We start from the raw sequence: 23104 nt of genomic DNA on the forward strand, positions 1-23104 counted from the left end.
TACAGAGGTCAAACAGAAAGAACTAGAGAAAAGTGTTGGCAATCCATCTACCCAGATATTTAAAAAAATTAAAGCAGGTACAGTGTGATCCACCAAAAAAAAAAAATCTCAGAAACTATGCAAAAATTAATAAGAGTAATGACTAAAATAAAAATAATCCTTCAACCAAGCTTCTATTAAATAGAATGAGAAAGAGGATAGTTTATGTAGATGTAAGAGACAATACCTTGTATCTGATATTTCTAAGAATTCTTCCTAAAGCAAAAGAGAATAATTAAATAAAACAGTAATTAAAGATAAACTGAATATTTTCTGAATTTAAAAATAAAGGATCACTAATAAAAAGATGAAATTATATTTGAAACAAATTTTTACAAAACAATTCTCTCTTCTGACCTAAGCTTGACTATCTTTAAAATTAGAAACATAGAGAAAAGAATACTTTGAATATCAAAGTCGAAAAATAAAACAGGAAAAATTAAACTTGTTTGGAGGGCAAAGGTATGACTGGTCTCAGAATAACAAATATTCAATATTAAGTTTCAACAAACAACTAAGGAAAATGCACACAATTTAAGGGGAAAAGAGTACTACAAAACAAGTTAGATTTTATGCACAGTGTTATTTGTTTTCTTCTTTATTCAACAAATGTTACTCTGGCTTCTATGTCCCAGTGATTGTGAAATAGTTATAGAATTACTGTCTCAAATGTCACTTATAGCCCACTGGGAAAGAGGAAATCAAGTTTGAAAAGAAAAGAAATAGAAGAGGGTATAATTAATTCAGAAAACAACATGTTAGTATGCTCTACAGAGATGTAAGAAGTAGCAGCATTTACTGTAAACAAAAGTGAAAACAACCAAAATATAAATCAGTAGATAATTCAAATGTGACACATACAGAAAACAAGATGTTGCTCACCTTTACAAAGAAAAAAATTCTCACTGACCCTACTATAAAATGGAAGAAACTTAAAGATAATATTATGTTAAATGTAATAAGCCTTCAAGAGAGGACCAACGCTATGATGTGCTTAGAGGAAATGAATTGAAACAATGGGAAATGGAACGGTGGAGGAAAGGAAGAGGAGGCAAGAGGAAACGGTGAGTCATTGCTCATTGGATGTAAAGTTTCAGTGTGGGGAGATGAAGACCTTCTGGAGATAAACGGTGTGAAGTTATGCAACATGAAGGTACTAACGGGGCTGAGCTGCACACTCAGACGTGGTTAATATTGCAGAATATATTTCGTGTATATTTCACCACGATACAAAGTAGTAATGTGGGGTTCTACATAAATAAACAGATCATTTGTGAGGAGACTAACTGTGTAATGTTATTTTATAGAATCAGAATAATAGTTAAGAAGTAAAATTGCAAAGGAAACACTGTGGCCAAGGAAAAATTGATAAACGCAATAGAGAGTAGTAAGTCACACTGGTTTGAGTGAAAGAGGAATTAGCTGGAATGACGTGAAATGTCACATAGCATGGCAGAAATGTTTGGAAAACTAGACCATGAAGCCAGAATATTAGGAAGATCACATCATTATCCAGGCTACTGAATTATCCATGGAATATGTTAGTTTTGTACATAGGCCTCAAATATATCAGTTTTGACATATCTTAGAAATATTTTAAAAAGAAAATCTTTTCTTTGAGTGCATAATTTGTGTCAATTAATACCTGAACTTTATTTGTAGAGCATAAAATTAAAAAAGTACAAATCCATATTAGCAAATGAAGTATAAAATATAATGTCATCTTTTTTTCCATAACTCTACTTCATTTCTGACTCTGAGCCCCCATCCTAACAAGACAGAAAAAAAAAGAAAACACAATCTGACAGTGAGATTAAAGTATAATGTTCTGGCTAGGGATTTAGCTCAGTGGTTCTGGTGCCTGCCCCACAAGCGCAAAGACCCTTGTTCGACCCCTAGTACCACAAAAAAAATAAATAAAGTATAATGTTCTTATGAGATAATGAGAAATTAGGAGAGGCCAGATTTGCCACGAGAGGCTTCAGTGTGGGCAGTGTGGGGCATCTGACTACACCAACTACAGCCGAGCCACCTGTCTGTGCCATTCAGTCTGTCTGCAGCACATCTGGAGTACGAGTTTGAACTTCCAGAGAGCGCTGGCCAATGTGCATGTCTAAAGAGTCTCTCTGGCCCTTCCTCTCCAGGTGTGTTATCTTCCTGGGTGCTGTACCTGGGATTAGTTCCAGAGACCTCTTTCCTTAACTAATATCTTTTCAAGGGATTTTTTTTTTGTCCTTTTGTCTTCTTTGTGCACATTTTTTCTTTTTACAAAATTTTTCTTTTGCTTGTCCCCTCTTTTAAATGCTTCTTGCTACTGTCTAAGGCCTGTCGAGACTATTGTTTTATTCTCTTTCAATACTTTCGCTTAGGCAGTGACAATAGAAAAACTGCTCTGTGGACAGAAAGACACCTTGAAATAAGATATATATATATATATATACACCCAACATATTATTCATTTGCAAGCAGCATTAGTTTTCTATCAGGGAGTTAATTCATTTTCACTATTGAGTCATCCTTGCACACTGGAAAGAAGGTACAGTCTCCCAGGAGACAAAACAGGTTTGCAGCCTCCATCTCAGGCTGACTGATACTCCAAAACCTATGATACCTGGGAAAGCTCACCTAGAGGATAGCGAGTTTGTTCAAGGAATGAATTCAGAGCACACAGAACACATTTAAACTAATCTGGAAGTTAATGCTTCAAGGATGCATCTCCCCAATAACCTGATGCAAAGTTTAATTATCATTTTTGGCAGATTCTTAATCATAAATTTGGAAGCATGGTATTGATAGAAACTAATAAGTGAGTCTGTGGAACACATGGAGGAAATTTCAAGAGTGAAAAATACTAATAGTCCTTAATGTTAATAGGTGCCCATAAATTCACTTGGCAAATAGTAACATAGAACATGATGGGCTAGGCAGATAGACCACACAGAATCAAACTTTGCCTTGTGCTACTTACCAGCCACGTGAACTCAGCAGACAATTAGTTCTCTGTGATTTATTTCCCTAATCTGAAAAATGGGTATAGCACAAAATTACTTGAAAGGGTAAGTAGGCTCTTCACATGTTAATATATGTGAAGTCTCAAACAGCAATTTGCAAAAATTAAGCTCTCTCTCGGTGCTCACTGATCAATCTAGTATATGACTAAGACATTTGAGATTCAAGGATGAACAAAATGTGAGTCTTGCCTAAATGGCTATGATAAAATTTGATGGATAATGAGATGTGCAGAATTTCATGAGAACTGCTTTTCTTGTAACAGGTCTATCACAATCCTGTCACACACTTTTCTCCTGTGCTGCATGTTTTATGCTACAAGAAGCAGTTGCTACAGCTCAGCCACTTCAGGAAACCCATGTTTGGCTTTTCACAGCTCTGTTCCTGAGAAGTTCAGGTTAGCTCCGCTGCTTTCTCTGCTCTCACTTTCATAAGGCCAAAATGTAGTTTTCCAAAGCTGATTTCTTATTCAATTTGTTGACTGAATTCAGTTTTTCAGAATCATAGGACCAAGAGGTGTACATTTTTGATAGCTGGGAGCTGGGAACTGGGAGATAGTCTTATTTTCTCAATGTTCTTCATCCCTTACTTATACTTGTTCCCTTTCCCCCCTCCATCTCCATAATAGTGTTTCTGTTTTGATTTAGATCTAAAAATGTCCCCCGAAGTCGCACATGGTCAGAACCAAGGCTTTTGGAAGATGACTGAGTCATGAAGCAATGTGTTCACCAGTAGATTCAACCACTGAACAGAACATCACAGGTGAATATGCTATAAGAGTGGAGCCTGGTTGAAGAAGGCGGGGCACTGGGAGCATGACATGTCTCTCTGACTCTCTCTGTGTCTCTGCCTCTCTCTCTTGCCGTCCCTCCTTCCCTCTCTCTCTGCTTCCTGATTGCCAATGGGTTGAAGAGCCATCTTCCTTTGCCATCCCATTTTGCCATGTTGTTGCTTCCCTGTAGCCAGTGACCATAGACTGAGCACACTGAAACGATAAACCAAATAAACCTCTCCTACTTTACATCGTGGAAGTTAGGTGTTTTTTTTTTTTTTCCAGGACAAGTGACTAATACACTTTCTCATACACACATCTTCCCCTCCATCTTTCTCCGCTTCAACATCTCTCTAATCATTTTTTCATATTCCTTCGATTAAATATCATTCTTTGCTTTTTAGCATCATCTGAATTTACCTACGAAAATCTACCTATGTCGAGCCTATCATTTAATTCCATGTGGGAAATCCCTTCGTAACAGTACCTAGAGTAACATCTTGTTGAGTAATAAGGGGGTAGTAATCTTGGGGGTTAACTTTTAGTATTCCGCCTACCACAACTACCATCACTGGGAAAACAAAATCAGCCCGCTCTCCACATAAACTTCCCATGCTATCCTTTTAGTCTCATTTCTCATTCAAGTGTGAAACTTTCTGCTTTTCATTGTCTGATGACGTCATCACAGCATGAGGACTGATGAAGGAGAAAAGGAAGAGTAGACTCAATTATGCAGAAGTTGCGTGGAGGTCATTTCTTGAATTAATGGGTTTAGGCTCATTTCTCGCTTAGACAGCTTCAACCTGCTACACACTTCAGTCTTGGTTTGCTTAAGTAATTGCAAATCTCTACTGTAAGTCAGTCTCAGCTCTGAAGTTCATTATCCCCATGAGGCCATTTAACGAATTATATAACTTTAGCACGATACAAATAATTAATACTTATATGTGATCAAAAAAGTCTCATGCTAGATGAAACACACAGGAGAAAATAAAACGCTGTTTCCAAAAGTAGAAGACATTAGGTCTACACGAAACTCAACTCATTGATGTTTGTTATTATTTTTTTCTAGGGTTATATGTGATATTTTGCTTTCTCAATACGTCTATAGAATCCAATTTCCTGATTATAAAAAAATTGTTCCCGTATTGTCACCTGTAAAATAAGAAAACCAGATTAAGATAGGAAACAAGAAATATAGCATCCGTACTCTTCTTATCCTCTCCTCAGTAGATGACTGATAATATCGATTGTATTTTTATGGAACATAAAGCAGCTTCAAAGTAACAATTTTACATACTACAAAAGTTTATTGTAATAAATAATTGAAGACACATTTATAAAGAATTTCACATAATACCTGACACAGAAGAACTGGCAGTGTCTGGAAGTCACAGAAGAAATTTATACCACAGATGATGAATTAGCTGTATTTTGCATGCTACCTCTAATAAGTTGGCTGCAATTATTTGAATACTCTTTAGAGGAGTAAGGTATTAAATTAATAATACCTGCTACAAAGTTCATGTGAGTGGGAAAAGATACACAGGAAATTGGCCAAACTACATTTTTCCGTTACACATATTCTGTAACTTCTAGATATTATTAATGCTTAGAAGTTAGCTGTTCTTTTGAATAGTATTAAAATTATGATTACTCTAAATTTCTTTTCCTCTCTCAAAAATACAGGACACAGCCTGGCTCATTATGTTTATTTGTATTTTAATTATTGAAATTATAGTCACTCTTTATATTTTCTGAGATTTCCAAAAACTCGCTGTACTCTCAGGGAGTGCAACAGTTTCAAATATTTCTACCAAAAGAGATTTTTTTTCCCTAAACAAAGTTATTATAACATAAAGATGAGCAAAAAGCAGTAATATGAATACTAATAATAAATATGTCTGCAAAAAAATCTTAATGCCCCTCATCCAGCTGGAATGAGAAAAGCAGATACTGTAAAATATAAGTTAAATGGAGAGCAAAAACCAAATGTAGCAAAATCCATAAGAATGCCGAAAACATAATAATAATAAAAACTCTAGCAGCAATAAATTTTGCTAATAAGGTAGAACCAGTATTTTGTTTTGTTTTAATGGAAGGATCTGAGTCTGTTGTGAATTGTTTTTGTAAGTGAAATACAGATGAAGGTGTCCCATTAAAAATTCTTTGTAATAATTCTTTGTTCAGACATTTTGATGGCTTTCAGCAGCACTATTCATTTATTATCTGTTTGTGAGCAACAGCCATGTTATCCACATAAGCAGCAGACTTGCTCCCCTGATAAGATGGGGTTTATGCTGAAAACAATGATTTCTGAGCTTGATTTCAATACCTGAAGAATTAAAATCATCAGAAAAGTGAAATCCTCTCACGCACCCCGCCCTGTTAAATCGGATAACAATGGGGAGATCCCAGAGAGACGTGTGGAGTGTGAAGAGGTCTTCCAGGTCACTCTGGTGGGTGCTACAGTTGGAGAGCCACTCCCTGTGAGAGCCACTTATGGTGTAACTATAACCCTGCATTGCATTAAATTTGCTTGTGCATAGCACACAAGTGTGAATTCTGTGCAAATAAATCCTATTACAAATACTTAGTCATCAATAATTATGTATAAGTTTTAGATTATATCACAAATAGCCAAGAAATAGTTAAAATCTTAACTATTACTGTTGTCTTACTATAAGCAGTATCTATTTTTCTTCCATTTATACTTTTACACAATATTTCTTAGATGCAAAAATAATAAGGCTTTTGGAAGACAGTTATGCCAGCACTATTATTTATTAAAAATTCATTGTGAAAAAGCTCCAAAAGGTTAGATATAGGCCCGAAAGTCATATTAATTTCATGTTAAGATTGCAGACTCAGGATCCTTCAGCAACAAAGATGAACCTCAAATGTCTATCGGTTCACCAATAAATTTTGGTGGCTGTCAGAGTGCCACTTTTCTTTCCAACATGTGGAAGGTGACTGTCAAAGCATCAGATACTAAACAATACAAGGCTGGAGGAATCATAATACATTTTTTTTCTGTCTGATTTCTTTGCGGGGAGTACAGGGGATCAAATGCAGGTCCTTGCGCTTGCAAGGCAGGCCAGTGAACTGCTGAGCTAAATTCTTTCTGATTTTAATTGTTTCTTTTTTCCCATTAGTATATTTCAGATCCTGAAGTTATAGTCTCCTGATATACAGCATAGTATGTCCCATGATATAAACACCTATATACACACCATTAATGTTTGTGGGCAGTGTGGCTACAGTGAATGAGTAGAACCCAAGACTTTCACTTAACATTGTGAGTACTAATATACTGAGTAAGTAAATAGTTCTGAGAAAATATTGAATCCAGATATCTTCGACTTTCATATGCTCATTTTCATAACCTTCATGATGTGACACCTATCCATTTGTCCAGAAAGTTATGGAATATATAGAAATCCAGGCATAATTAATAGACAGCTGAAGGTCTGAAAATAAATTGTTAAACTAATGGTACAAGGGCATCTTGTGGTTTGATATTATTTGTGCTGCTTCCCTGATAATTGTGCACTACTTTGTAGAGCACAGTGATTTTGTAATTAACACCTAATACACATTACCTTTAATTACTTAAGGCAGACTCTCTTAGAGGAATATGTGTGTTAGTGCAAGTGTATGCATACATGTTTCTGTGTAGAATGATTTCAGCCTCTAACAGAGTTTTTCTCCCACTGATGAAGTAGTTGGCTGATCCAGTTTATACTCCCTGCTTGATGTGAAGGCAGCCAGAGTGAAGAAAAGCAAGATACAGGGAAACAAATTAGAACAAAATTTATTTCTGGATATTCTTTAAGGAGAAATAATTTTATTAATACTGACTGCAGAACTGACATCATGCTTAACTCTAGCTTGAAAAGCATTCTGTTACTGCCACAAAAATTCTCCCCCCAAAAAAGAGAGAAAGATGTTCTATGAAGTTGCTCTCTCCTAGCAAGCGATCACTAACCCTTACTCACAGGTCAGTAGTTGTCTCTCCTTGAGAATTTGTCTAAGTGGCATTGCGTATGCTTAGAAATGATTGACTTTCATGGTTTATTTAGTTTATTTCCTCAATAATCTATTGCCATCTGGGCTAGATCAAAACAGCAAATCTAAAGCAAAATTACTTAGGAGCAATGCTCAATTTTATTGCCTATCCATTATGGTTTAAATACCCAATCACATCAGGCCATTCTGGTTTGCTAGCATTTCCTCCTGTGCCTCTTCTTCCTCCTTGGCCTCTTAAAATTCTGAAGGATGTCTGCTCTAATCCCCGAAGAAAGCAAACAGGACCCTCTGAAAGTGAAGGCAAAATAGAAGACTTTTCATTGGCCTATGTGCATTTTCTTCTAGGTTTTTTTTTTTTTCCATTTTTCTCCTTTTCCTTTCTTTTCCTTTTAAAATTGAACAAGTTACCTTTAGAGCTCGCATTAAAATCTGGATTTGTGAAACCACTTGAAAATTATGAATTGTCAGCCACACCAAGTTATCACTCCTACACTGACTCCTCTATTAGAGACAAACAGCAGCTGCCCCATAAAGGGGGTCCTTGGAGTTCTAGGCAGCCAGTCCTCAACAGGAGCTGCCACCTCCCTCCCACTGAGGCTGAAGCCAGCCACCATTTATCATGAAGCTCTGCTATTGCTTTTTTACACCTGATTCAGCTTACTCATTTACATGCCCTGCTGGCCTCTGTAGGCATTTGAGTTTTCAACACCTGCTATGGGTATTTCTTCTTTGCCCTGCCAATTCACTGGCCCTATAATCCTTCGAGAAAGCCAATGAACATCCAGCATCCCAACTCAGACATATTTTTGTAAACCAAACACCCACAGAAAAGCCTACAGCTTTTTGGCTTTGTCTTTCTATTTAATATGCAAAGAAAAATATTCATGGTAGATTCTTTTTACAGCAACACATTTAGTCCCATTTGGGAAGTTTCTAGGAATTGGTAGAGGTGACCTGAGCAGATAAGGCTCATGAGTGCTCAGTTTTCCTCTGTCATTTCTCGCTGTCATCTCTCTCCTGTTCCTTGGGATCACCACTGCCATCTTGTCATGGGCTTTCAGGCTTCTCCAGCTCTACTGCATAACTCCTTCTCATGAAAAGGACTCAGTCCTCTTTCCATTACCTTAGGTAATGGTCAGCATGATGCTAGTGTCTAATTATGGCTGTTTTCAAGGTTTCCTAATGACTTTGATATTAAGTCAGGGAAATTATAAGAAGCAGTTTACTGTACTATATACCTAAAACGTACCAATAAACTCAATTTTAGAAGAAGAGGAGGAGGAGGAGGAGGAGGAAGCAGTTTACAGCTAGACACCAAAAATGCAAAGCCAGGTAAGTCTCCACTCTTTGGTTCCTTGGGTATTAATTTGCCATTATTTTAAATTGTTTGTCAAACAAGGAGTAACTATCTACATCAGCAATTAAAGTAAACTTGTAAATATACTTTTATGACTTAGAAGTCATAAAAAATTTTCAGGTTGTTTTAAGGCAAATATGTAACCTGGATGCATAACAGAAGTGTTGTTATAAAACACTTATTGGTCAGACCCCGATAAAGCAAACAATGCAGCTTTGGTCTCTGTAATGTATGGATGGCCAGGGTCTGTCTGGAGAATAATATAGAGTGAAGTATATATAATATTACATATAAATCATTGGTATAATGTAGTTTACATAAACATATTCATATTACAGATACAAATGTACATGAATTAATTAAACAACAGAGGAAAGTTTATGACTTCTTGATTTTTGGTATTGTCTGGGAAAGACACTAAACCCTGGACAGTGATTCCAGGTGACCAACCCCAGCTCAGAAATGCATGAGTCATGTAGCTCTCCGTAGTGCAAACATCTTCTGTTGTCAAGCTGAGAACATAAAGCATAGTCCTAACAAAGCTCTGCTGCTGACTTCTAGAAACAACAACCAAGAGTCTATTGTTAGGGCCAGAGATTTAGCTCAGTGGTTCCACCATCTGCCTCGCAAGAGCAAGGACCAGAGTTTGATCCCTGGTACAAAATCATCATCATTATCATCATCTTCAGTTAGAAGGGCAACAAACTGCCACATGCAGCTTCATATTAACTTTGGATCCAATGCAAAAATCCGAAGCAGTAACAGATCCTCTCAATGCAATTACTGCTACCATCTCTCTTCTAGGTTGGAGACGAGGGCTGTGTTTTTAATATCCAGATTCCCTCATGTATAACCATTGCCCTCAATTCCATAGCTTATCTATATTATTGAAATTAGGGTAACCTCTACTCCTATCTTGTTCCTGACTTTAAAACAGTACACTTAAAGCACTACAAACACACACATACATACACGCACACATGCACCTAACTCCTATATTCCGCCCCTCAAAGGAAAAACATTGTTTCACTCTCTCACATTCCTCAACAGTGATACTGGAACCATCACATTCAGCTATAGAGAATAAGAGCTTAGAAATTATTAATTATCAATGGTTTTGAATGATACAGTTTTTGAAAATAATATTAATATTGCTAACATTTATTTCAAAAATCTTCTGAGACACAAAAGGAAGTATGTCTAATAATTGTGCAGCCATGTGCCTAGTGTCTCCATATAATTAAATGGTACAGATGAAAATACTGCTTCATATCTGGAGATAAATGTTTAAGTAGCCTTATGGTCTTTTGTCCCTTTCTGTCCACGTAGGTCACCACACGAACAGTTGCTATGGCAAAAGACTCAGTGGCAATATCTTCCAGCAATGTTGCAAGGTCACAAAGAATTCTTCTGAAAGACACCAGAAGTATGCAAAGACTATACCTGCAATACCAGATATTATTATCTCAAGTAGTAGAAGCCTTTTAGTAAGAGATAAACACAGATATCAGATATCCCTTGTCCTTAATGGCACATCTCTGTGCCTTAATTTTTCATCTCTGACTCTCTAGGTACCACTTCAAAAGACCAGATTTCCAGTCTTTTTATTGCTTAACCTTGCACTGGCCACTATTTCCTAAAGGATCCCTGTATTCCCTATATGATGTGTGTGCAGAGTGAGGATAGCTCAAGGTGTGTTCTAAGAAGAGACTCTTTACATCTGTCTCAAAGCACTTGCAAGGAATTTTCTGGAAAATATTGTCCTTGTCCTGGTTACCACAAAGCTAGAGTCACACATGTCCTCAGTGACTGGAGAAAATGCAGAGGGCAAATCCATGGCAGAGAAAGGGGGAAGCCTAAAGTCACAACCACTGAGACCCAGTTTATCAAGAATGAGAGTTCACTGGAATCCTAACCATGAGTACCCAGTTGGGGAATGGAAAGACTACATCCCAGTCCTCCACTTCATGAACGTTAATGTCTGATTGGAGCGACTAGACTAAGCATATCTAAATGCAGGTAAGACCACCATCAAGTAAACTTATTGCAGTGCACAAAGCCACCCTAAACACTAATACAATTTTAAATGTCAGGTGACATTGTAACAGTGTCCTGGGTGCGTGGACAGCCTGTGTTGCTCTACCTCTCTGAGTCCATTCTCCTAACAAGGCTGGGACCTCACAGATGAAAGGGCTGGCAAGCACCTGCAGGCCAGGGATTGGGACTCAGCCACCAGGAAACATACACAACGGAATTTCTAGGGTCCCTAACCCAGCTTCAGGGTATTTTTCATCATGGGAATGGGCACCTTCTGCTTTGTATTCTTCCTAGCAGAGCTGTTTCTCCAGAGTTTTGAAGAAAACAGAGATGAAGCCACTACGTTTCACCTTTTGCTTTCCCAGGCAGGTCTCCACCAAGTCTGCTTCACACACTTTCCTTCTCTGGCAAACTTCTCTGGACTTCAGCTTCCACAGCACCAGTTCCACCGAGAACATCTTCAAATACTTATGTCCTCCGAGACTAATTAACCTCTGATTCTGTAAGGTGAAAACAGTAGCAACAGCCTTTACGTCACCACGGATAAATCAAACGAACCGATGTAAATCAGCAGAGCCAGAAAGCAAATATCTAGTTTTTCTGAATTAAATTGAGAATTTTCCTTGACATCTGAGGCTGATATCTTTCAGCAGAAATGACAGCCCTGAAACTACTTTTCCACTGCCAAGTGGAATGAATATAAAAAAACGACTCAGGGCATCATTTGCATATCACACAGACACTTCAAGCTGGCAAGCTTGTTGCTTAGTAAAGAAAATACAAATAAAGTGGGGCTTTGGGGATTGGCCCTGGGCCACTTAAATTAGGATGGAAGGTGCTAGTTGGTTAATTAAGCAGTGCTGTGCCTTAGAAGGGTTAAGGAAGGAGCAGAGTGTAGTGAAGAGCTGTTTTCCTTCTCACTGTTCTCCACTTATCACCTCTCACCATGAGACAATGCTCTGAGCAACCAGAAGCAATCACTGTGCAAATTAATTTCTTTCAAACACTGAAGTAGTGCAGAGCAGCGGGAGGAGGTGGTGGGAGCAGAAACAATATCAAAATACACAGATGTGTTTTTGTGATACAAGAAAAAACAGCTCTTACGACAACTACCAACAACCTGAGGAAGGCCTTGCCAATAATAGAATACTTTTCACTCTGCTAAATCTCATCTATTTCTAACATTTTTTCTTATATGTTTTTATTTTTTCTTACATCCAAATTAATGTATCTTTTCATCTAAATCTACCATGCAATCCCTACACTTAACACAGTGCTTAATATATAGAAGCTACTCGATAAACCCTTATTAATTAAAATAGCAATAATTAAATCCACACACAGTAATCCGAATTTAAAGTGAGCTTGATTATTTTTTAACAAGGAGAAAGATAAATGAAATTCTGGAAAGAGCTTTTTCATTAAAGCCATAGCAGCTTAATTTAAATCCCGTTCTGTCAATCACCAAGTAATATTCTTCATCAAAACATATCATTTAAGCTTCAGGTCGTCATTTGTAAAAAAAAAAAGTGTGAAAAATAAAACAAATGAGTTCATGATACAATATCTATTAATTGCTTAGTACAAGTATTATTCTAAAATCTTCATCATCAGCTGATTTAATACTCACGTATCATCCGCAAATAATTTCTTAATAGAAATTCAGCATTTTTCCCACAGCCACACAGGTAATAAAAAGCACAGTTGGAAGAGGAATTGAGGGCCAGGCACTCAGGAATCTACTTCGTCACCCCACCCTGCACACGCGCAGACAGACATGGACTCAGGCAAATGCGTGTACACTTGTGCACACACACACACACACACACACACACACACACACGGCTTCCTCTCACATTCCGGGAATGCACTATCTCTACGGTTTGGGAGGGGAGTGAATGAAATGACACATCTGGCAAAGCTCACCTGTCAGTGGTGTTTTTACTCAGTTCTTTGGAGGAAAATGCACAATGGTGCCTTTCCTGCCACTCGGGACTAAAACTGCCCTGCACAGGGACTCATTCCTCCCTCACCTTCACTTCCTGTGCAGAAACTTGGCTATGTCTTCTGCTCCTCTTAGATCTCATTTCAGAAAGAAACTTTTCAAGTAATTCTGCTTTTCAGTAAATTCCCAAAAACCCCTGAAAATGGGGTCCAGAAGATACATTTGTACACCAATGTTTATAGAAGGATCACTCACAACTGCCAAATGCACTCATGGGCAGACAAAATGAGTAGACCGCATGTGGACTACATAAACGGAATACTACTGAGCCTTAAACAAGAAAGAAATCTTCACACACCGATAACATGGATGAATGCCGAGGACATTACCTAAGTAAGATAAGCTAGTCACAAAATGACAAATACTATATTATTCTAATAGGAAACAAGTAACATAGTAAAATTCATAGAGACATAAAAATGGAATGGTGGCGGCCATAGTTTGCAGTGAATAATGAATGAGACATTATAGTATAAGGGCATGAAATATATTTTTTCAAAATGAAAAGACTTCTGAAGAGTGGTTACACAAGTATTGATGTGTACTTAAAAGTTCTGAACTATACAGGTGAAATGCTTAACGTAGTAAATTTTTTCATATATACTGCATTGTTTAAAAGAAGATGTTTCACCCTGCAAAGTCAAAAATTCCACACCAAAATATTATTTTTGACTAATCCATATAGGATAGTAAATGCTCAGTAAACATGCCAGTACTCTTTGTCAGATTTTAGATATTTGAGGTCAGTCAACACCTTTTACTTTCTTTCAACACTGGAGATTGAACCCACAGAATGCTCAGTTTCATTCCAAGCTCTTTTTTGGAATTTTTATTTTGAGAGAAGCTTTAGCAAAAATCTAAACAGCAGAGTTATTCAGGATGGGTTTAAACTTGTGATCCTCTTACCTTGCCTCCTAAGTACCTGGGATGATAGGCACAGGCTACCGAGATGGCCATAGTTTGCAGTGAATAATGAATGAGACATTATAGTATAAGGGCATGAAATATATTTTTTCAAAATGAAAAGACTTCTGAAGAGTGGTTACACAAGTATTGATGTGTACTTAAAAGTTCTGAACTATACAGGTGAAATGCTTAACGTAGTAAATTTTTTCATATATACTGCATTGTTTAAAAGAAGATGTTTCACCCTGCAAAGTCAAAAATTCCACACCAAAATATTATTTTTGACTAATCCATATAGGATAGTAAATGCTCAGTAAACATGCCAGTACTCTTTGTCAGATTTTAGATATTTGAGGTCAGTCAACACCTTTTACTTTCTTTCAACACTGGAGATTGAACCCACAGAATGCTCAGTTTCATTCCAAGCTCTTTTTTGGAATTTTTATTTTGAGAGAAGCTTTAGCAAAAATCTAAACAGGAGAGTTATTCAGGCTGGGCTTAAACTTGTGATCCTCTTACCTTGCCTCCTAAGTACCTGGGATGATAGGCACAGGCTACCGAGTTGAGCCAGCATAAACTTCTGCTCCTAGCTAATTAATACAGATGCTCTGATTCCAGTACAGTTTGACAACTCTTAGGGAAATGAACACGCTATAGATTATCGTTATTAATATGGCTATGTTCCATTCACTTGAAAATCATGGCACACTGGAATGACTATTCTCAAAATCTTTCTTTTCTTTCTCTTCTGTTGCACAAATAACCCCTTTCCCCTGCCCCTATTACTTCCAATCAAGAAATGTTCCTTTATAGCCAAGAGTTGGGCTAGTTGAGAGTAATCTTAGTATTTTTATATTGTACATATGAGTGCCTGATAAATATGTAAAACCCTCCAAGGATTTTCTTTTTTTTATTACAGGGGATCAAACTCTGGTCCTTGAGCTTGCGAGGAAGGCCTCCGAACCACTAAGCTAATTCCTCGGCCCACTCCAAGGATTTTATATACATTAAACTCTGCAAAGTTGGCTCTAGCCAGGAAAAAATAAACTTAGTATTTTTATATTGTACATATGAGTGCCTGATAAATATGTAAAACCCTCCAAGGATTTTTTTTTTTTATTATTACAGGGGATCGAACTCTGGTCTTTGCGCTTGCGAGGAAGGCCTCCGAACCACTGAGCTAATTCCCCGGCCCACTCCAAGGATTTTATATACATTAAACTCTGCAAAGTTGGCTCTAGCCAGGAAAAAATTCCTAATGTGTAGGATATAATGTCCTATAATAATATAAATCATTTTAAAGTTATTTAAGCATAGAGTTACAAAGAAGTAACTCAGAATACACCTCTTGGACCACAGCCTGATTCTCGTGGGATGAAAAATACTCAGGATAAACTTCCATCTATTTTCACAGAGTCAGAGACTTCATCAGAATCTTGATAAGCTATAGTTGGCATTATTAAACTATGGCCATTTGGAGCCACACAGAGCAATTTTACGGCTCCTTCATTAATTTGAAATCACACTGAATGTGAGAGAAATCAACTTTCTATTCTCCTTGAGTCTGTTGATCTAAATGACAGATGTCAGATGTACTATAGCATTCTGAAATTTGATAATCTCACTGTACTACTAAGGCAGCACCTTCTCCATCAGTAGAAAAAAAGATTATGAAAGGTTACTGGGAGATAGGGAAAGAACCTAGGGTCAATGTTAACTCGCCAATCAAATTTCAAAAGCTGATATTTCTGAAGGACTGTAGCTAGTTTAAATATTCTAATTAAATGTAGCCAAGACAAAGCTAAATCTCATCTGAGCAAGTTGCAATAGCAAAAGTTAGTTTTTGGCAACTTTCCCCATCCCTCTCCAAGGAAAAACCTGAAATAAGTCCCTAGCCACCCAGCTCTCTTCACATCTCCTGCAGACGTCTCTATTAATACCCCAAGAGTCTGTTAAATTCAATCACCAAGTGATGTCAATGAATGTGAGAGTTAAATGTTAAATCAAGAGATGAGGATCTCAATTTTGATGTCAACATTATTAATCTTGAAGGGGACCTTAATCATTAACTTGCTAATCTTTATACATAATTTAAAAATTTTTCTCTATAGTTTTCTCTCCCCACAACTATAATGAAGCCCCTACTTGAGCCCTTCCAGCTGTCAGTAGCCCACCACAAACAAAAACCAGCCAGGGGTTTAGCTCAGTGGTACCACTCTTGCCTCATAAGCACAAGGTCTTAAATTGGATCCCCAGTACCACCAAAAAAAAAAAGCAAACAAACAAAAAAAACAACGAACCAACAAAAAAACATTTCCATGGTCTGATGGTTTTACTTGTTAGAAATACATGTTTATTAATTATTTTAATTTCTTCCATTATAGGTCCTCAGTTTCTCAATTTTTTACATTTAGTCAACCTCTGATAAATAAAGTAGCAATTATTATATATAAATATAGCAGGAACTGAAGTAGGGGCTTTAAAATGTTTACTTGGCCCTGTGAGCCGCAGCAGCCATGGCTAGGTGTCTCGGGGAATCTAGCAGCTGCTGCAGACCAAGAAACAGACGTGGAGAAGGGGTCCAAGGCCGGCAAGTGAAAGAACCTAAGGCTGAAACAGGCCAAATAAGCTCAAGCTGAGATTGAACAGTAAGTACCACCTGAGTTCAAGGCTAAGGAAGTTGCGGCCTTAGGATCTCACAGCAGTTGCAGCAGTGAAGTGGAGAAGGAGAACCAGGAGAAGATGGCCGTCCTCCAGACCTACTTCCGGCAGTTATCCAGGGAAGAAGTCCTGGATAACCTCTTGGCCTTATTCTGTGACATCCGGCCAGAAATCCATAAAGGCTACTGCATCAACGGATAGAAGAAGTGCCTGTTCTATGGATAAGCATAGTAGATGCTCTCATGGAATATAAAGCTTTAGCAAAGTTGATTTCTGTTCTTATAAAAATGAATTGAATTATTTCTTATGTTGTATAATAGTTCCCTTCAATTTTTGGAGAGTGGCATATTTAGCTTCTTTGGACAAACTTAGTACTTTCTCCAAAGATTTCGTCTTTTTACCTCATATTTATTAGAAATTTAATGAGTATATATTGCCTGTTTTCCAATACCTTTTAGCTCAAGCAACATGTATATCAGTGTTGACTTTTTAATTTTTAGATTTAATTAAAAAAAAAGAAAAACAAGCAGGTCCTTAAAGAAAGGAAGGTATTAAATAACTTTTTTCCCCTTACACTTTCTTGAAGGTCAGGGACTTTATCTATGGAAAAAGTAGCAAATTGTCATTTGTAACTTGTATGATGCAGCAACCAGACTTTAAATAGTATATTTTGAGGAAGGATTAGAACAGTATATACTAGTATATTTGCTTAGACTGTGCTTAGTTTATCTTAACCAAAATTACTAGATGAGCCAGGTGTGGTGGTGCACGCCTGTAATCCCAGTACTCGGCAGGCTGAGGTAGAGGAGAACTAGTTTGAGATCAGCCTGGGCTGCATAGTAAGATCTGGGCCTGCCTGGACTACATAGTGAGACCTTGTCTCAAATCAAAATAAAACATTTACTAGATGATAGAACTCAAGAACTTGTTACTATTTGGTGTATCAATAATCATTTACAAGTAAAAGTAAAGACTTTGTCATGCAAAAAAAATGATTACTGTTGTGTTAATCTTCATCACATCTTATAGGTTTGTTCTAATAACATAAAGTTATTTATCACTAAAAGAGCAACTAATACAAATGAGAAAGGAAGAAAGCATAGAATTAAGACATTGTCCAAAGTCCTACATTCTTTGACTGAGAAAACTATGATCTTGTCTTACTCAAAAGGCTGCAATGCCCTTTGCATTAAAATAAGTTACATCTCACTCATTTGTGTATTTAGGAAAGTGCTCCATGCAATCTATTTCCATTTCTGTATTTCATATTTGATGAACTGAATGTGTAATAATACCCTAAGTTATATATTGTATATATTAGGAACATTATTTATTCACTGTCTATGTATTATATATAAACAAACATATAGAGGAGATTATTAAGGAATTTAACACTACTGTATTAATACTTAATAAATATTATTTTTTAAATACCTACTGATCTGTATCTCTATAGTGAAGAATCTAGAGCAATTTGTAATCTGTAAATGGGATGGGAGCCATATACTCTTGTAGGCTTAGAATCAAATTAATAACAAGATCCAAAGAGCAAAAATGACAATAAAAATGTTGAAATAAAGACTGGAAAGCATCCCAGTATCCAGGGTACTTCCATATACTAAATTCATGCTCTAGTTCAGCAATAGCAAATGTTTTAGAGATAAGCACCCAAACTGCAATCCCAAAGCCACTTCTTTATTGCAAAGTTCCAACACTGAAATTAAACCTGAATACTGAGGTTTAAGTTTAGAAAAAAGAGCTCATATATTAATATATTTTGTCTCAGGAAAAAAAAAATAACATCCATGCATTGGTTCGTCACCACTGCATCTAGTTCACCTTGTCCACACAACAATATAGGAGGAAGGCTGACCGAAGACGGCTCAAGGGCTTTGGGACTTGATGTGGGCCAGAAACTTCTGATGTGACAATTAAGAGTGATGGGAGGAAAAATATGAGGAAAGCAAAAAAGGGAAACAAATTATTTGTAAATAAAGAATGGTGGAGGGGTGGAAGGGAGGGCAGGGCGATGGAGAAAAATAAGAACTGAGATACATCATGTACAGGGAAAAGATCCCAATGATAAATGTAAATGTACCGTGTACCTAAAATGTACCCATAAAGTATTTACCCCCAAATAGAATGAATATTAATACCAATGCCCTCTGAGTTAGCTATCATTAATAAACATGTCAAGCTAAATCAGAATGGGCTTCACCGAGGAGTGTAGACACAGACGGATTTGGGCTTTTTCAGCAGAGATGCAAGAGGGATGACAAGAGAATTTGTGAATCAGGCAAATAGGGTTTAATCCCATTTCTGCAACTGAAAGCTTTTAAACATTGTGAGCTTCCATTTCTTTATCTATACAATCTAGACAATCATGTGTTTCTATTTTCCTGCACCCCAAATTTGTGAAATTGACATCAACTGTTTTCTATAATATATTGAAGATTTTAGTGAATTGAAAAAGAAAGTGGGATTCAATATATTTAATAAAACAGCAGATATTCTATAAAAGGAGCAAAAATAGCAAAACCAGCTGCTTCAGACTGGAAGGAAGTGGTCCCATTATGTTGTCCATGACAGGCCACCTCAGTCAGGGAAGGTCACTTAAAGTTATACAAAGGGAGCAGGATGAGTTAAAAGACCAGAAAGCAGACACAGGAATCTCAATCAATGGCTGCTAGATTGAGCGTGTGGAAAAACAGGTAAATTGGGGAATTATTATAGAGGCAATTGGTGTGAGATTTCGTTATGAATTTTTTGTGTTGATGTGGAGAAATAATTTTATGAGTTGATCTTGGTTTGCCTGATTCTTTAATGAAAACATTTCAGTGAAGATAGATATAAAGAGTAAAAATAAACTTTTAGAGAAATATATTATATATATTATATCTATCTATATCTATCTATCTATCTATCTATCTATCTATCTATCTATCTATCTATATATATATATATATGACTTGAGTCAAATAGCCTAAGCTCCCGGAGCAAGATCTAACAGTAAATTACAACTGAAACTCAGGAAAGAAGCTTGGGTGGAGATTTAAAAGACATCAGGTTATAAGTGATAATGGAAACCAGAGAATACATGCATACAGTTAAAAAATGGTGAGAATGCAAAGTAAGATGAGAACTTAATACCTCATTGAATACTTGTGGGGATAGTAGCTGTTCATTATTTTAAAATGAAGTCTTGAGATAGGGTGATAATAACTAATATGAGATTTCAGATCTGGGGCTTGGCCTTTGTTTCATTTTAGGAAAAGAAAGATTCATATTTGAGCATTTTGGAAAACTGTGAGTAGATACAAAGATAATAAAACTACATACAAGGAGTTTTTTAAAGTAATTTAAGCAAAAATAGCAATAGAGCAGCTTATAGTTAAGCATAGGCTCTTTCACCATCTACTTTTCATATTGAACAAAGTATTTCTCTATTTTTACTTTCTTTCTTTTAAATATAATACCAACTATCTCATAAGGTTATTATGACACACTATCTGATATATATGGAGATAGCTGTAGAATAATACGTTATTTTGTCAAAAAATTATTCCGTCATCATTATTAATGTTATCACTATGATCAAGGTCCTGTAGATAGTTTTCATAATTCAACAAATCAACAGAGCAGATTTTACAGCTGGGTGAAAGCACTGAGTTCTTCCATGTCTGTTGACCATAAATAAGACCACTTGTTAAAAGCTTCCTTGGCCTTCCAACACTAGAAGATCTATCACCTTTGAACTTTAAAGGTTTTCTATTACCAAAAGATCTCAATTAAAATACAAATTTGAGTTTCTGTTCTTTCCTTTCTCGTATTTTTTCCTTTCTCTTCATTCCTTCCCCTCCCCCCCTTCCCCTTCTTCTTCCCCTTTGGGGCTGAAAGGAGGGCAGAGGAGAGGGGAAAAAATAAGAACCAAGATATATCATGTATAGGTCCACATTCCAAATGATGAATGTCATCATATTGTATACTTAATATGTACCAATAAACTTAATGAATACAAAGTAAACAAAAAATAATGTGAGAAGTGATCTATGTCAATTCCTTAGGGATGCAATAACAAATTTGAATTATTGTTTTATTTTTTATTTTTTCATAGTGGAGATTAAGCTCAGGACCTTAGGATTGCGAGGCAGGCGTGGCACCACACCACTGAGCTAAATCCCCTACCCCAAATTCCAAAATTTGATGACTTAAAATAATGGAAAAATATTCTCCCCCAGTTTTAAAGGCAGAAGTTCTACATCAAGAAGTGGCCAAACCCTACTCCCTCATTGCACCTTCCTTCTGGAAGCTCCAAACGTTCCTTATGCCTGCAAAATTCTAGGATCTGTCCCCATCTTCATGTCATCTTCTCTTCTGTGTCTTCTCTCCTTTCTCTTGTGACAACTCTTTTCATTGGAGGAATCAGTGATGGCAGTGATGAGAGCTTTCAATGATACAAACGGCCCGCCTTGGCAAGCATCCCCTAGGGTTCGCCAACACTGATCTGGTTGATACAGGCTGATCTCATCTCCAGATCTTTAATTATATTCTTAAAGATGTGTTTTGCAAATTCACATTCAGATGTTCTGGACATGAACAAAATTTTTAGGTGCAAACTTTCAAACCACCACAGATAATATTTCTCAGATCTCTTCACCTTCTCATTATTTTATTGAACCTCTAATTCACAAAAATTTCCACAATAATAAGCCTACTAACTGCACTGTGAATATTACATAAGGACATTTCAAAAGGCAACACATGATCCTGTTTTGTCTAGACTGTGGCATCCTATATGAAACAGCTAATTTAATCTTTTGATTTTATTTAATTCTAGTATGGACTCTACTGCAGCTATGGGAAAATGACGGAAATAATATGATATTTTTCACAACCCAGAAAATGACTTCTGAAAGAATAAAATCATAAACTTTTTCAGCACATACTTTCAAAAACGTATTTTGCTTAACTTACTCTACTTGGTACTAATGATCACTTCAAGGAAAGTAAGAAGCTGCAAAAGTTTATAAATACATATTTCAATAATGATATTGCAAAAGATGTATATTAAATTACAATTATGATAAGAAATAATCATAAGGATTATATGTTCTTATGGCTTTGAAAACAATATATTTGTATGACTCCCATGGACTCCTCGTATCAAGAATACACAGGATTATATTCCTAAGTTTTAATGCTTCTTAAAAAATGAGAAATTTGAGATTCAGCCCCAATTGTCCTACAGTTTAGCCAACTTGAAGCTGTCACCCTCCTCCAGGAAACACTGTGGTCTGTGTAGTGAGATTACATTAGACTTCAAGGCATGAAGTGTGTTATGCACTAGTCATAATACTGTTTCTGCGTGTTGCTTGCCACACATTACAGGCTGTTCTTCATTTCCAAAGATGTTGCCTCTGAGTGGGTAGAGAGAGACCATCTCTAACATTCTTCCTGCTTTCACAGTTCACATCCACCAACCCACTGCCAGCAGAAATGTCTTTGTATTATTTTTCTTATCAGGAAATAGAGCCAACCTCACCTCCTTCTGGCTCCAGATTCTTCCTGTGGCACGTGACATTTACAAGACAGGTGATCATGATTGAGAATGCGATCTGTGGCTTTTGAACAGAATGAAATTAATTTCCTGACATGAAAATAGATCAATGATCTTGATAGCATAGTACTATAAGTGTCTACATAAAGGAGCTTCAAATTGTGTCTGCATACAAACATATACGCATAATGTAAAATGCAAAGTGCTTTTTCCTCATTGAGTTTATTGGTACATTTTAGGTATACAGAACAGTTACATTTATCATTGGGATCTTGAACCTTTACAAGACAGATCTTGGTTCTCATTTTTTCCCATTACCCCTGCCTTGCCTTCACCCCCTGTTCCTTTCCCTGTTTACAAATCTTTATTTCCATTTTTTCATTTTCTCGTATTTTTTTCTTTTCCCTTATTTCCTTTCCTCTACCCTTCCCACTTCCCCTACACCTTTAGCTGTTTTCTTCCTATTTCACATTGTCAATTATACCATTAGGATCTTATGTACAATTATAGTTTTTCACACCAGAGAAACTATTTGGTATTTACACATGTGTGACTTATTTATTTCACTTAAGAGTACGATCTCAATATGCATACATTTTCCTATGAGAATAAATTTAAAAATACACTTTATGTTGGCAAGAGATGATAATAATTTTAATCAAGGTGAAGCATCAACATTAAATTAAATGAGCATTTTTATGTTAACAGGACATTATCAAGCTTGGCATCTGC

General features: G+C 36.5%; 1 pseudogene; it reads left to right on the forward strand.

Annotated features, from left to right (window-relative positions):
* The first annotated feature begins 14267 nt into the window (after positions 1-14267).
* LOC104847496 lies at positions 14268-17016 on the forward strand (annotated as a pseudogene).
* Positions 17017-23104: the final 6088 nt, after the last annotated feature.

This window comes from Fukomys damarensis, unplaced genomic scaffold (assembly GCF_012274545.1).
Source record: "Fukomys damarensis isolate Sample0158 unplaced genomic scaffold, DMR_v1.0_HiC HiC_scaffold_30, whole genome shotgun sequence".
NCBI classification, from domain to species: Eukaryota; Metazoa; Chordata; class Mammalia; order Rodentia; family Bathyergidae; genus Fukomys; species Fukomys damarensis.